Source organism: Camellia sinensis, chromosome 9 (genome assembly GCF_055761805.1).
Source record: "Camellia sinensis isolate YWXY chromosome 9, ASM5576180v1, whole genome shotgun sequence".
Classification (NCBI taxonomy): domain Eukaryota; kingdom Viridiplantae; phylum Streptophyta; class Magnoliopsida; order Ericales; family Theaceae; genus Camellia; species Camellia sinensis.
In genome coordinates this window covers 46,490,612-46,503,331 of record NC_138969.1, presented here as the reverse complement: position 1 = coordinate 46,503,331, position 12,720 = coordinate 46,490,612, and positions in this window count along the sequence as shown.

Below are 12,720 nucleotides of genomic sequence, written 5' to 3'. Positions count from 1 at the left end.
TACTGTTCGCACATTTGTTGACTGTTGCCACTGTTCTTGGCCTATTACACCTGTCTTGTGTTTCTTGGTGATCCTTCACTGTTCTTGACTCTGAATTGCATTACCTGTTTCTGTTTTCTCGTGACTTTTCCAGATTCGTGCCTTTGATCTTCGTTTCCATAGATCTAGGTTTAGGATTTGCTTGTAGAACCCACAATTTTTAGGAAAAACTGAAACTATTTTCACAAATTCTTACCCAGCACATACTTTAGGTTTTTGCCAAAGTCCTAATAACCCTTTCTTAACGCTCCATTTTTTCTGAAGTCCAGCTCTTCTAATTCAGGCCGTTGTTATAGGTATGTGGAAGCATAGGGTAGATACCCCGAGCAAATTAGAGCACTTTAGGTAGGAAATTGACATCCCGGCCGACGTTTATCTGAGGTTGGTTGGGGAGGATGACTCTATCATGCCCACAGCTGATTCCATGCCCCTTCCTGTTGTAGCTTTTATCGAGTGCAGACTTCGGCTCCCACTCAATATCCTTTTTCGTGAGATCATCCATTATTATAAGTTGAACCCAATGCAGCTTGCCATCAACTCCTACCGAGTCATTAATGGCATCATAGCCTTAGCCAAACAAGAAAATGTTAGGGTTACCTTAGCCGATATCCAGTATTGCTACACCATGTGTGGCTTCAAAAAAGACACGGGCTACGTTTACTACCTCAACCCAAGATCCACAGAATACAAAATCCTAGCCGACCTCCCAGACTCCAACAAGGGAGCTGGAGACGATTACTTCATTACCTCAGGGAACTGGGAGTTCACTCCAGATGAGGACCTCCAACTTTACCCTCTTCCTCGAACAGTTTTTGTAGAGGGCAATGGTAAGAGCCCTGTGTCCATATTAACTTGTTTGTTTTAAAATCTTCAATACTTTATTTGTTTCTAATGTCTGCTTTTCTTGTAGCTCTTTCTCAGCCACCAAAGGGCTTCCGTCAGTCTTTCTTTCCCAGCAAAGACTTGAAGAAGTTATTGGATCTGCTAGTTCACAAACGGAAGGCCCCTCTTCTACTCAATTTCATTCCTACCTATAAGTCAGCTCTTCCTGACGTCTCTAAGAAGAAGAAGAAAAGCCTTTTTCCGCCTTCCGCTACAACTTCTCAAGCTGCCTCCACATCTCGGCCAGATCAAGGATCAACTTCTGACCCAGCAGATCAGCCATCAACTTCGGCTCCATATCTGATCCCAATATCCTAGCGCCGTCAATGACGCCGAACAGTTTTTGCTGCTGAAATGGGCCGCCAAAAAGTAGTTGCGAAGGATCTTTTGGCCAATATTCCTGATTCAATTGATGCCCAATCAACGCCAACCCAGCCAAAGCCAAAGACAAAAAGGATCAAGAAGGCTCAGCTAAAGGCAAAGGTGACTCAAATTGACACGGAAGATACTTTGCCAATCTCGAAATTAGCTTCGAGCGAGAGAGTTACATCTGCTGCTGAGAAGAGGCCAGCCGAGGCCCAACCATCTGAATCCCCAAAATCAAAGAAGCCGAGGTCGTCTGCTATAGCCACATCGGGGTCTCAAAAGCAGGATTCCCCTTAGGCCCCCCAAATCACACTGGAGGATAAGTCAGTTAGGGCTAGCGACAACGCTGATGACATTAATGTTGGCGTTGCCCTTAGTACTGCTCTACTTTTTCCCGGCGATCTCGACCGAATCGCCGAGCTGAGTGAATATGAAAACTATGCTCTGATGCTCCAGCGCTCTGTCCAAGTAAATGTCTTTATTTGGTCATTTTTTCTTTCTTTCTTGTACTTGGAAAATTTTCTAATAACTTTGTCTTGTTCACTTTCAGGCCATCCAACATGCTCATTCCTTCTCAATACAATCCTTTAAGAACCGAAAAAAATTGGCCGATAAGAAGAGAGAAGTTGCCAGTCTGCAAAAGGCCAATAAAAGCTTACAATCAAAAATAAAGAAGTTGGAAGACCAGGCTGAGGCTGCCATCAAAGCTAAGGATGATGCTGATGAAAAAGTAGGTGCTGCTGAAGCCATTAACAAGGTTCTTGAGGCCTAGAGGAAAGAGTCTGAGGAAAAGATGGCCCAAGCCCAAAAAAAACTTCAGGATGCCTTGGCCACCAAAGACGCTGAGCTAAAGAAGGCCGACCAGAAGGGGTACAACAAGAGGGTGGCCGATGTCACGGCAGACTATGAAAGGCAAGTAAAGCAGGCATGCAACAAGGGTTTTACCCTTGGTTGGATGACTTTGCTGAAAAAGCTTGAAGTCCTCGAGGACTCGCCCCTCAGGAATGCCGATGTCATTCCTCTTCCATTCCCTCCAACTCCAAGTCAGTCCGACGATGAATTTGAGCCTGATGAGGAGACTTTGGTGAGGAAACCAAAAGAGGCTGCTGGGGCCAAGTCCCTTACATCAGATGAGCAAGTGCTGGACTTGACTCAAGATGAGGAGGATGATGAGGTCTCCAAGGAAGCTACCCCTGAGCAAGCATTATTGGACGTGCCTGTCGCGGACAAGAGTCTTGATCAAACCCTTCAAGAAATTGATATTGAGCTTGCGGCTGAGAAGGCGGCCGAGATGTCCTCCCAGCAGTCTTCCGAGATCCAGACCCAGCCTACTAATAATGCTGAAGAATCTTAATTTTGGCATTTTTTTCCTTTGTTTTTTGCCCTTTGTACTTCTTTGTTTTTGGGACAGTGTAAACTCTTCATATGGCCGATGTGCCTTCTTATGAATACAACTTCCTTCTTTCTTGGATGCTTACATGTTTGTCTTTCCTTTATTGCTCTTGTATGACTTTCATACTTAGAATAAGTTTGTGTCTTCAAGATGCACTTTAGTCTTATGCAACCTTCTCGGGGTGAAATACCTCGGTTTACATCGGCAGGTACTTAGCTTAATATAACTTTGGTTTTAACTTGTAACTTTTTCTCAAATTTCAACAAGTGTGTAACCTTGGTTTAACTTCAACTTGTAAACTTTTCTCAAGTTTCGACAAGTGTTAAATATCATCTCGGTTTAACTTCAACTTGTAAACTTTTCTCAAGTTTTGACAAGTGTTAAACATCATCCCGGTTTAACTTCAACTTGTAAACTTTTCACAAGTTTCAACAAATGTTAAACATCATCTCGGTTTAACTTTAACTTGTAAACTTTTCTCAAGTTTTAACAAGTGTTAAATATCATCTCGGTTTAACTTCAACTTGTAAACTTTTCATAAGTTTCAACAAGTGTTAAACATCATCCCGGTTTAACTTCAACTTGTAAACTTTTTACAAGTTTCAACAAGTGTTAAACATTATCTCGGTTTAACTTCAACTTGTAAACTTTTCACAAGTTTCAACAAGTGTTAGAACTGTTTTCCAACTCTCTGCCCCCTAATGTGAACTTAAGTTCCACTTGGATTCTCATTACACATGTATTCTAGAAACATCGGCAAGTATCTTATCAGTCATAAATGTAGAAGAATTTTGCTAAAATTTTATTCATTACATCGGCAAAAAATAAGGAAAATCTAATGATAGAAAAATTTCAGATTACAAGTATTGCAGAGTCTTGGCAACTCTTTACCCTCATTATCTTCGAGTCGATATGCCCCATTGCCCAATACCGAAGTGATTATGTAAGGCCCTTCCCAATTTGGGCCAAGCTTGCCCTCCTGGGATCTTTCTTGTTGCCGACGACTTTTCTCAAAACTAGGTCGCCGACTTGGAATTCCCTTGGGTTAACCTTTTTATTGTAAGCCCTGGCAAGCTGTTGTTGGTATGCTGCTAACGGAATTGCAGCTCTCTCCCTTCTTTCTTCTAGTAGATCCAGGTCTCGGGCTAAGAGTACATCATTAGTCCCGTTCTCTACTCCTTGGGTTCTGATCCCTGGTATGCCGACCTCCAGTGGAATGACAGCTTCTGTGTCATAGGCCATGGCAAAGGGGGATTCCCCTGTTGATCTTCTCGGCGTAGTCCGATATGCCCAAAGTACACTTGGCAGTTCATCTATCCATTTTCCCTTTGCTGCTTGCAACCTCTTCTTAATCCCATCCAAGATGACTTTGTTGGATGCTTCTGCTTGTCCATTGCTCTGAGGAAAACTCGGGGTAGAAAAGTAATTCTTGATGTTGAACTTTGCACAGAAGCTCTTGATTAGCTTACTGTCAAATTGTGTTCCATTGTCGGCAACTATTGCTCTTAGAATCCCAAATCTGGTGATGATGTTCCTCCATATGAAGTTCTTCACGTCCACATCTCGTATCTTGGCTAAGGGCTCAACTTCTATCCACTTGGTGAAGTAATCCGTTGCTACCAGCAGGTATTCCTTTGTCTAGTTGCTTGGGACAGTTGCCCAACGAGATCCATGCCCCATTGGGCAAATGGCCAAGGACTGGATACTGGGTTTAGGTCTGCTGCTGGTTAGTGTATCAAAGGTGCAAACCTTTGGCACTTTTCACATTTCTTCACATAGGCTTCTGCATCTCTCTGCATGTAGGGCCACCAATACCCCTGTGTAATGGCCCTATGGGCAAGTGATCTGCCCCCCGTGTTGCTTCCACAAACTCCTTCATGTATTTCATATAAAAAATCTTCAACTTGTGAGGGATGTACACACCTTAAAAGGGGTCCAGTGAAGGATCTTCTGTAAAGATGTCCTTCTGCTATCAGACTGAATCTTGCAGACTTCAATCTGATCTTATGTGCCTCCGTGTGGTTATCTGGCAGCTTTTCTTCTTTCAAGAATGCAATAATTGCATCCATCCAGCTTGGTCTCATGTCCACACACATTGCTTCACGTTCTGTGGTTAATGATTCGATACTTAGGCCCGACAAGTAGTCAACCATTATCATCCTTGCTTTTCTAGGTTATATTGCACTAGCCAGGTTGGCCAGTGCATCAGCGTGACTGTTATCATCTCGACTAACCTGATGTAGTCGGCAATTCTGAAACAAGGCCACCAACCTGTTGACCTCTTTTGCGTAGGCCGACATCCTTTCATCACGGGCTGTAAACTCGCCCGTTGTCTGGTTGATTATGAGTTGGAAGTCGCAGAAGACTATTACTTCATCTACTTCAGCTGCTACTGCCAGCTTCAGTCTTGCAATCAATGCTTCATACTTTGCTTCATTGTTTAAGGCCTTGAGCCCCAAACGAATGGACTGTTCCACTATCTGTCCATCTGGAGATACCAGTACTACTCTTGCCCTCGCTCCTTGTTGATTTGAACTCCCATCGACAAACAGTCAAAAGGAGTCGCCGATGTAAATGCTGCAGGGTCTGAGTTTTTCCTTCTTCCTTTGTTCTGTTGCATTCGGCTGGGCTTCTCCTTGCTTGTTTGGACATCGTTCACCTTGGCTCAACGGAGCCCGATGTACGATAGATTCTGGTGTGAACTCGGCCACGAAGTCGGCCAGAACTTGGCCTTTGATTGCTGTTCTGGGTCATTACTCCAAGTCATACTGTCCCAAGGCTACTGTCTATCTGGCTATTCTTCTTGTTAGGTCTCCCTGCTGCAATAGGGACTTCAATGGATGTTCAGTTAATATCACAATCTCGTGGGCTTGAAAGTAATGGTTCAGCTTATTTAAAGCCATTACTAGTGTCAGTGCCAACTTCTCTAGGGGTAAATACCTGGTTTTTGCATCAGCCAGAGTTTTGATTACATAATAAACAGCCCTTTGTTTCCCTTTTTCTTCTCGGATTACCACTGCACTTACCGCATGTTCTAAAACTGCCAGGTACAAGAACATCTCCTCTCCAGGTTCTGGATTTGAAAGAACTGGAGCTATGGTCAGATACTTCTTCAAGTCGGCCAGGGCGGCTTTGCACTCCTCGGTCCATAAGAAGTCTGTGGCTTTCTTCACTAAGTTGAAGAAATGTTTGCACTTGTCTGAGCTTCTGCTTATGAACCTATTCAGGGCTGCGGCCCTTCCAGTCAGCATTTGTACTTGTTTTGCCGACGTTAGGCTCTTCAATTCCAGGATGGCCTTGATCTGATATGGGCTGACCTCAATGCCCCTTCTGGTCACCAAGTACCCTAAGAACTTACCAGATCCAACTTTAAATGCACACTTCGATGCATTGACTCGGAGCCGATATGTTTTAAGAATTTCAAAGACTTTTTTTAGGTCGGCCAGATGTCCCTCAGGTTCTTTGGTCTTCACGACCATGTCGTTGATGTAAACTTCCACCGTTCGGCCAATCAGGTGTCTGAACATCTTGGTTACCAATCTTTGGTAAGTTGCTCCTGAGTTTTTTAATCCAAAGGGCATCACTCTGTAACAATACATCCCTTTTGGGGTGATAAACGCGGTCTTCTCTTTATCTGGGGGTTACATGGCTATCTGGTGATACCCCTTGTAGGCATCTAGGAAGCTCATATTTCCATGCCCTGAAGTGGCGTCCACCAGCTGGTCAATCTTGGGTAAAGGAAAGCTGTCTTTCGGACAGGCCTTGTTTAGGCTGGTAAAGTCAACGCTAACCCTCCATTTACCATTCCTTTTCTTCACCACTACTGTGTTTGATAGCCATGTCAGGTAATTTACCTCTCGAATGGCCCTGGCCTCCAGAAGTCTGTCTACTTCCTCTTCCACTGCTTCGATGTGTATCAATGTTGGTCTTTTTGCTCATTGGATTACGGGTTTTGCCGACCTATCAACGTTCAGTTTATGGCAAGTGACCTCGGGGTCAATGCCAAGCATTTTGTAAGGAGTCCAAGCAAACACCTCAATATTTATTCTAAAAAAAGCTTCCAACTCTTTTTCCTCTTCTTCGGCTAAGCCCGAGCTGAGAAGGAAGAAGCGTTCTTCATCCCCTTCCTCGACAAGGATTTTCTTCAGTGCTTCTCCACTCTTCTCGGCTGGCTCCTTGCTGACATCCTCTAGGACCTCCACGTCCTCGTCTTCGATCTCTGCTTTCTCTGGTTCTCGTATGCTGTAGGTGGATTTCATTGCTGCCATGGAGCAATTCTTTGCTTGCAGCTGATCTCCCCTGATCTCCTCTATCCCATGTTCTGTTGGGAACCGCAATAGTTGATGCAATGTTGAGGGAACAGCCCCCATCGCATGCAACCACGGCCTTCCCAAGATGATATTGTAAGGGGAGGGTGTGTCGATTACGGTAAACTCTGTCTTTATCCTCTTGATGCCAGCCTGCACCTCCAAGCTCGTCGTTCCTAGTGTCCATGTCAGCGTCCCATTGAACCCAACCATTGGGCTATTGGATTGCTCCATATCGTCTGGGTGAAGGCCAAGCTCCTTGTAACATCTGACGTACATGATGTCACAAGAGCTGCCTTGGTCGATTAAGATGCGCTTCACTTGGCATTCCCCAACCTGGAGGGATACTACCAAGGCATCGTTATGTAGATGCTGCACCATCTCAAGGTCGGCTTCAGTGAAGGACACTACTTGTCCTTGGCACTCCTCTGCCCAACGTCTCTTCTCCCCGACTTGGTAGACATGTTGTAGGTGTTTTACCTTCTGGATCTCCCCCCGAATCTCGTTTTCGTTGACCTTCGAGTGAATTACATTAATTACCCGAGGTCCTCCTGCCTGAGGTTGCTGTGCTAGGAGAGGCGGGGCTGCTGGTGCCTGAGGCAGTCTTGCCTGTTCTTCCCTTGTCCTGGCCTCATCGACAAGGTCTCTCAGATGGCCTTGCCTCACCAGGTCTTCTAAGTGTGTTTTCAGGGCTCTACAACCCTGAGTCATGTGCCCATCTTCATTGTGGTAAGCACAATGTTTGCCAAGGTTTCCTCCCATAAACTCTCCTAGTGCCCTCGCTGGCGCTCTGAAATAGGGCTGGTTCCGAATTTTATCCAGGACTTTGTGAATTGGGATTTGGAACACAGTCGTAACTGCTTTAGTAGCCCGTAGTCCTATCTCTTGCTTGCTGGATCCATTGTTACCTCGGCCTCGCTTCAGCAAGTCGTTTCCTTTTTCTTGCTTTGTCTCTTTAGTCTCCGATGTATCTTCCTCAGCTCTGGCATACTTCTCGATCCTAGCCATGAGCTCTTCCATGCTTTTTGGCAATGTCTTTGCCAAAGATTTTCGTAGTGGACAGTCGTCTTTTAGGTTGTTCTTGAAAGATACGACCGCCACCTCTTGATTACACTCTGGTATTCGGTTGAACACCTCATAGTACCTTTTTACATAGGCCCTAAGGCCTTCATCCTTACTGATCTTCAAAGCCATCAATGCATCCACCCTTAATGGCTGCAGGCCAGGCCTTCCCAGGTCTTCACACTTCCCTTTGGTAGTTTGTGAAACCAATCTAATGCAATCTCCCCGAAGGATGAGGGGAACACTTTGCAGAGCAACGGCTCGTTCCCACTATATAATGCCATTGAGTTCAAGTGTAATCCAACGTGAAAGTTAGGGTCTGACTTACCATCGTATATTTGGAACCTCGGCATACTGAATCTCTTCGGCGCCTCAAATTTGTCCAATTCCATTGAGAAAGGTATTCTCGGCTTATCAGGGGAGGTTACCTCGACATCGGCATTCTACTGCTTCCTCTTGAGGTAATCTCTCAAGTCCTCCTTTGTTCACCCAGGAGCTCGGCTATCTCCCGACTTCAATCTTTTCGGCATACCACTCTCAGCTTCGTTGTGGGCCCTTTTCGACCTTTCTCCATGAGTTGTGTTGAAGCACAGCTCCTGCCTTTGAATGTGCCGATGTTCTCTTGGGTCTGCTTCTTTAGTGCGATGTGTCCTTCGTGACTCTTCTCTCCTTGACTCTCCTCGCCCGACCTCCCTGGAAGGCCGATGAGAGTGTTTCTCGCTTCTGGTATGCTGAGGGGCTATTGGGATTGGCTTCTGCCCTCCCTTCTGGGCATTGGCCGCTGGAATCGGCGTGTCCTGCAGCAGGTATGGTGGCTACATGACATTACTTTGCATCATAAAATTGACGACCGTTTGCAGGTCTACCAACTTATTTGCCATCTTTTTCACCTCTTCGTCCCCCCGCAGGCAGATTCCATACGTGGAGGTCGTCCTCGTTGTAGTATCCGCTTCGATCTGGTTTCTTTGGCACGTTGCCATCCTGGCCGACGTCTTTCTTGCCGTGATTCTGATTCTGAGTCTCCTCGTTGCGACCATCTTCTTCCATGTTTGGGTCAACAAGTTTTCCACTCCCAGCAAGGATTTCGTCCCCAACCTTATCCTTCTGTCCGTTACTGGCCATCTATTCTCCTTTCTTTCCCACAGACGGCGCCAAATTGTGTGAGTGAATTTCTGATCACACTGCCAACTCAGTATTCAGCTGGAGAGCACTGACAGAATAGATGGCACCAGTCTGACCTGTAACAGAAAGAGAAGATTCCAGCAGTAGTTCGTCCACCCGGGGCACTCCGACGATCAAGTCAGTATATCTCTCAAAGATAATCAATAGTGCTAAACTCATTGTTCAAAATATCAATTGCATAGCTTAGACCCATCGGGGTTGCCTTTCTTTTATAGTTAACTCAATCCTAATCCCCATAGAAGCCTAGTTTCAATAGACTTCTGCTCAGTGCTTATCCTAGACTCTCCAAGAGATAAAAATAAACTCCCTAAGAGTTTTATCGTTATCCAGGCTGAGTCCCTCTTCATTCTAGGACTCTTGTCCCTTATCCGCTTATCTCGGATTCTGATATCTTCGTAGATAATCTCGGCTTAGCCGAGATAACCTCGGCGTTATGATCAGGACATATGGCACCTCGGCTGACACGTCGGTGTCACCTTAGCCACGTGTTGGTATTCTGAAAATGTATCCCCACAGATAACATGTCAAGATAGAATATTATCTTATAGAAATTGGTTAATTGAGAGATAGGATAGCATGAAACATGACAAAACTTTATGAAAAAAAAAATAATCAAGCATACAATAATGTCATCCAATTTCGTTACTCTCAAATATGGGATATGACAATATACATTATTCATTACAATCCTCCATTATTATGTACGACTTATTATCTCACAATTTATTCTAAGATGGTGTTTGGACTAGCTATTCAAGAAACTCATTTATCTGATTTTTGATTGTATAATTTGACAATTAGATAATATGTCAAGATAGAATATTATCTCTCATTGGAATTGATTAAATGGGGATGGGATAAAGTGAGATATGATAATAAAAAATAAAAAATAAAAAATAAAAAATTTATGGAAAAAATAATTAACCATACAACATCATCCAATTTGTTCCTCTCAACACGTGAGGTAGGATAGTATACACTATCCATCGCAATCCTCCCTTTATGTAAGGTTCATTAGGGATGTGATTGAGACCCCCTCCAATCACTACCCCCACCACTGCCCACACACACGTGACGGGTGGTGATTGGAGGAGAAGGGAAAAAAAAATGGCCAATCAAAAAGATAGGGAGTCAAATGGGTGAGGGAAAGGGGGTCCGGATCATTTTTGGGTTCATTATCCCACCACTTATTCTAAGAGTAGTCCTATACTCCCTCTATCCAACTAAAAGTGATTGCCAAATAAAGTCCAGGGATTAAATTAGTTGTCTCTAAGACTTATTTATGTCACCTGTGATTGTATAATTTGATTGGAATATTGTGTCAAGATAGGACACTATGTCTCATTGGAGTGGAATGATCCAATCCCATGAAAGAGTTGGGATAGAAATAATGTTGTCTAATATTGTCCCTTCCAAATATGAGATACGTTATACATTATTTTTCATAATTCTCTATTATCTTTCAAGGATTCCATTCATTTTGAATTCTTTAACTTGCCAACTCACTTCTTTTCCAATGGAAAGTACATCTGAGGCCTGAGACCCTCTAAGTTCTAGAGGTAGCAGGGAAGATCAAAGTGGACACTGATGGGATAACTTGAACATATAATGTGTAAATATATATATATATATATATATATTGATTGTTTAACTATATTAGGCCAAGTTTGGTTAGGATGAAAATCATAGAAAGTTGGAGAAATGAAAACCAAAAAAAAAAAAATTATAACTCGAGTTTATTTAGCATGAAAGTAGTAAAAATTACAAGAAATTTACTTTTCTTATACAACCTATAATAACATGATAGTTAAACTTTTAATTTCTTGCAAAAAAACACGGTTTAATACAAGAAAATTAATTTTATTATAAAAATTATGGGGGCATATTTTTGTGAATGACGACATGTGGCCAAAGTGGCACCGAAGTGTCAACCGAGGTGCCACGTGTCCTGGTCATGGCGCCGAGATAATCTAGGCCGAGGTTATCTGCGGAGATATCGAAATCCGAGATGAACGGATAAGCTATAAGAGTCCTAAAGTGGAGGGAGGACCTCAGCCTGGATAAGGATAAAGCTCTTAGGGAGTTTATCTTTATCTATTGAAGAGTCCAGGATGAGCATTGAGCCAGGGTCCAAGAGAAGCTAGGCTTCTACAGAGATCCAAGTTAGTGCTGATTATAAAAGTAAGGCACCCTTGTGGGTCTAAGGTGCGCTTTTTGTTTCCTGGCTAGTGAGTTAAGCACTATTTGTTATCTTTGAGAGATAATTGAGTACTGACTTGATCGTCGGAGTGCCCCCGGGTGGAAGAACCACCGTCGGAGTCTTATCTTTCTGTGGCAGGTTGTTCGGGCACAATCTATTTTGCCGGTGTTCTCTAGCTAAGTACATGTTTGGCAGTGAGGTCAGAAAACAGCACCCACAATTTGGCACCGTCTATGGAAAAAAAAGGAGAATAGATGGCCAACGACGGATATAAAGAGAAGATTGAGGACGACATCTCTATTGGAAGTGGTAAACACATTGACCCTAACGTAGAGGATAATAATTGCAACAAAGAAACTCGGGATAAGAATCCCGGAGAAAAAGACATCGGCCAAGAGGGAGACGTACCAAAGAAGGCAAACCGAGGCGGGTATTATAACAAGAATGACCTCCAGGTATGAAAAGATAGATGCCTGCGGAGGGATGGAGAAATGAAAGGAATGGCGAACAAATTGGCAGACCTGCAATCAGTCATCAATTTCATGATGCAGAACAACGTCATGCAGCCACCGTTTCGGTTACAAGACACGCCGATTCCAACGGCCAAGAACGATGCCCAGAAAGGGAGGCAGAAAACAGTTCCTACAGTCCTTCAGCATGACAAGACCAAGGAACACTCTCACCGGCCTTCGCAGGTGGTCAGGCGAGAAGAGACAATGAAGGAAGAGTCTCGGAAGACACACCATACCAAAGAAGCCTACACCAAAGAACATCGGCATGTTCAAGGGAAGAAGTTTTGTTTCAACATGACCAATGAAGAGAGGTCCAAAAGGACTCATAACAACACCGAAAGTAGCGCACCAAAAATGTTGAAATCCGTTGATAGCCGAGTTCCTGGATGGACCAAGGAAGATTTGAGGGATTACCTCTAGAGGAAGTGACAAGATGCCAGGGTAACCTCTCTGGTAAAGCCGAGAACGCCGTTTTCAGTGGAATTGGACAAATTCGAGGCCCCAAAAATGTTCCACATGCTGAGATTTCAGATATACGATGGTAAGTCTGACCCCAACTTTCACGTCGGCTTGTACCTGAACTCAATGGCACTATACACCAGGAACGAGCTGTTGCTCTGCAAGCTGTTCCCTCAATCCTTTGGGGAAATCGCATCAAACTGGTGTCACAAGTTGCCGAAAGAACTGTGAAAAGCTGTAAAGGCCTGGCCAAGATGTTTGTGGCCAAGTTTGAGATAAACAAACTACAGCCGTTGAGGGGTGGACTCCCTGATGGCT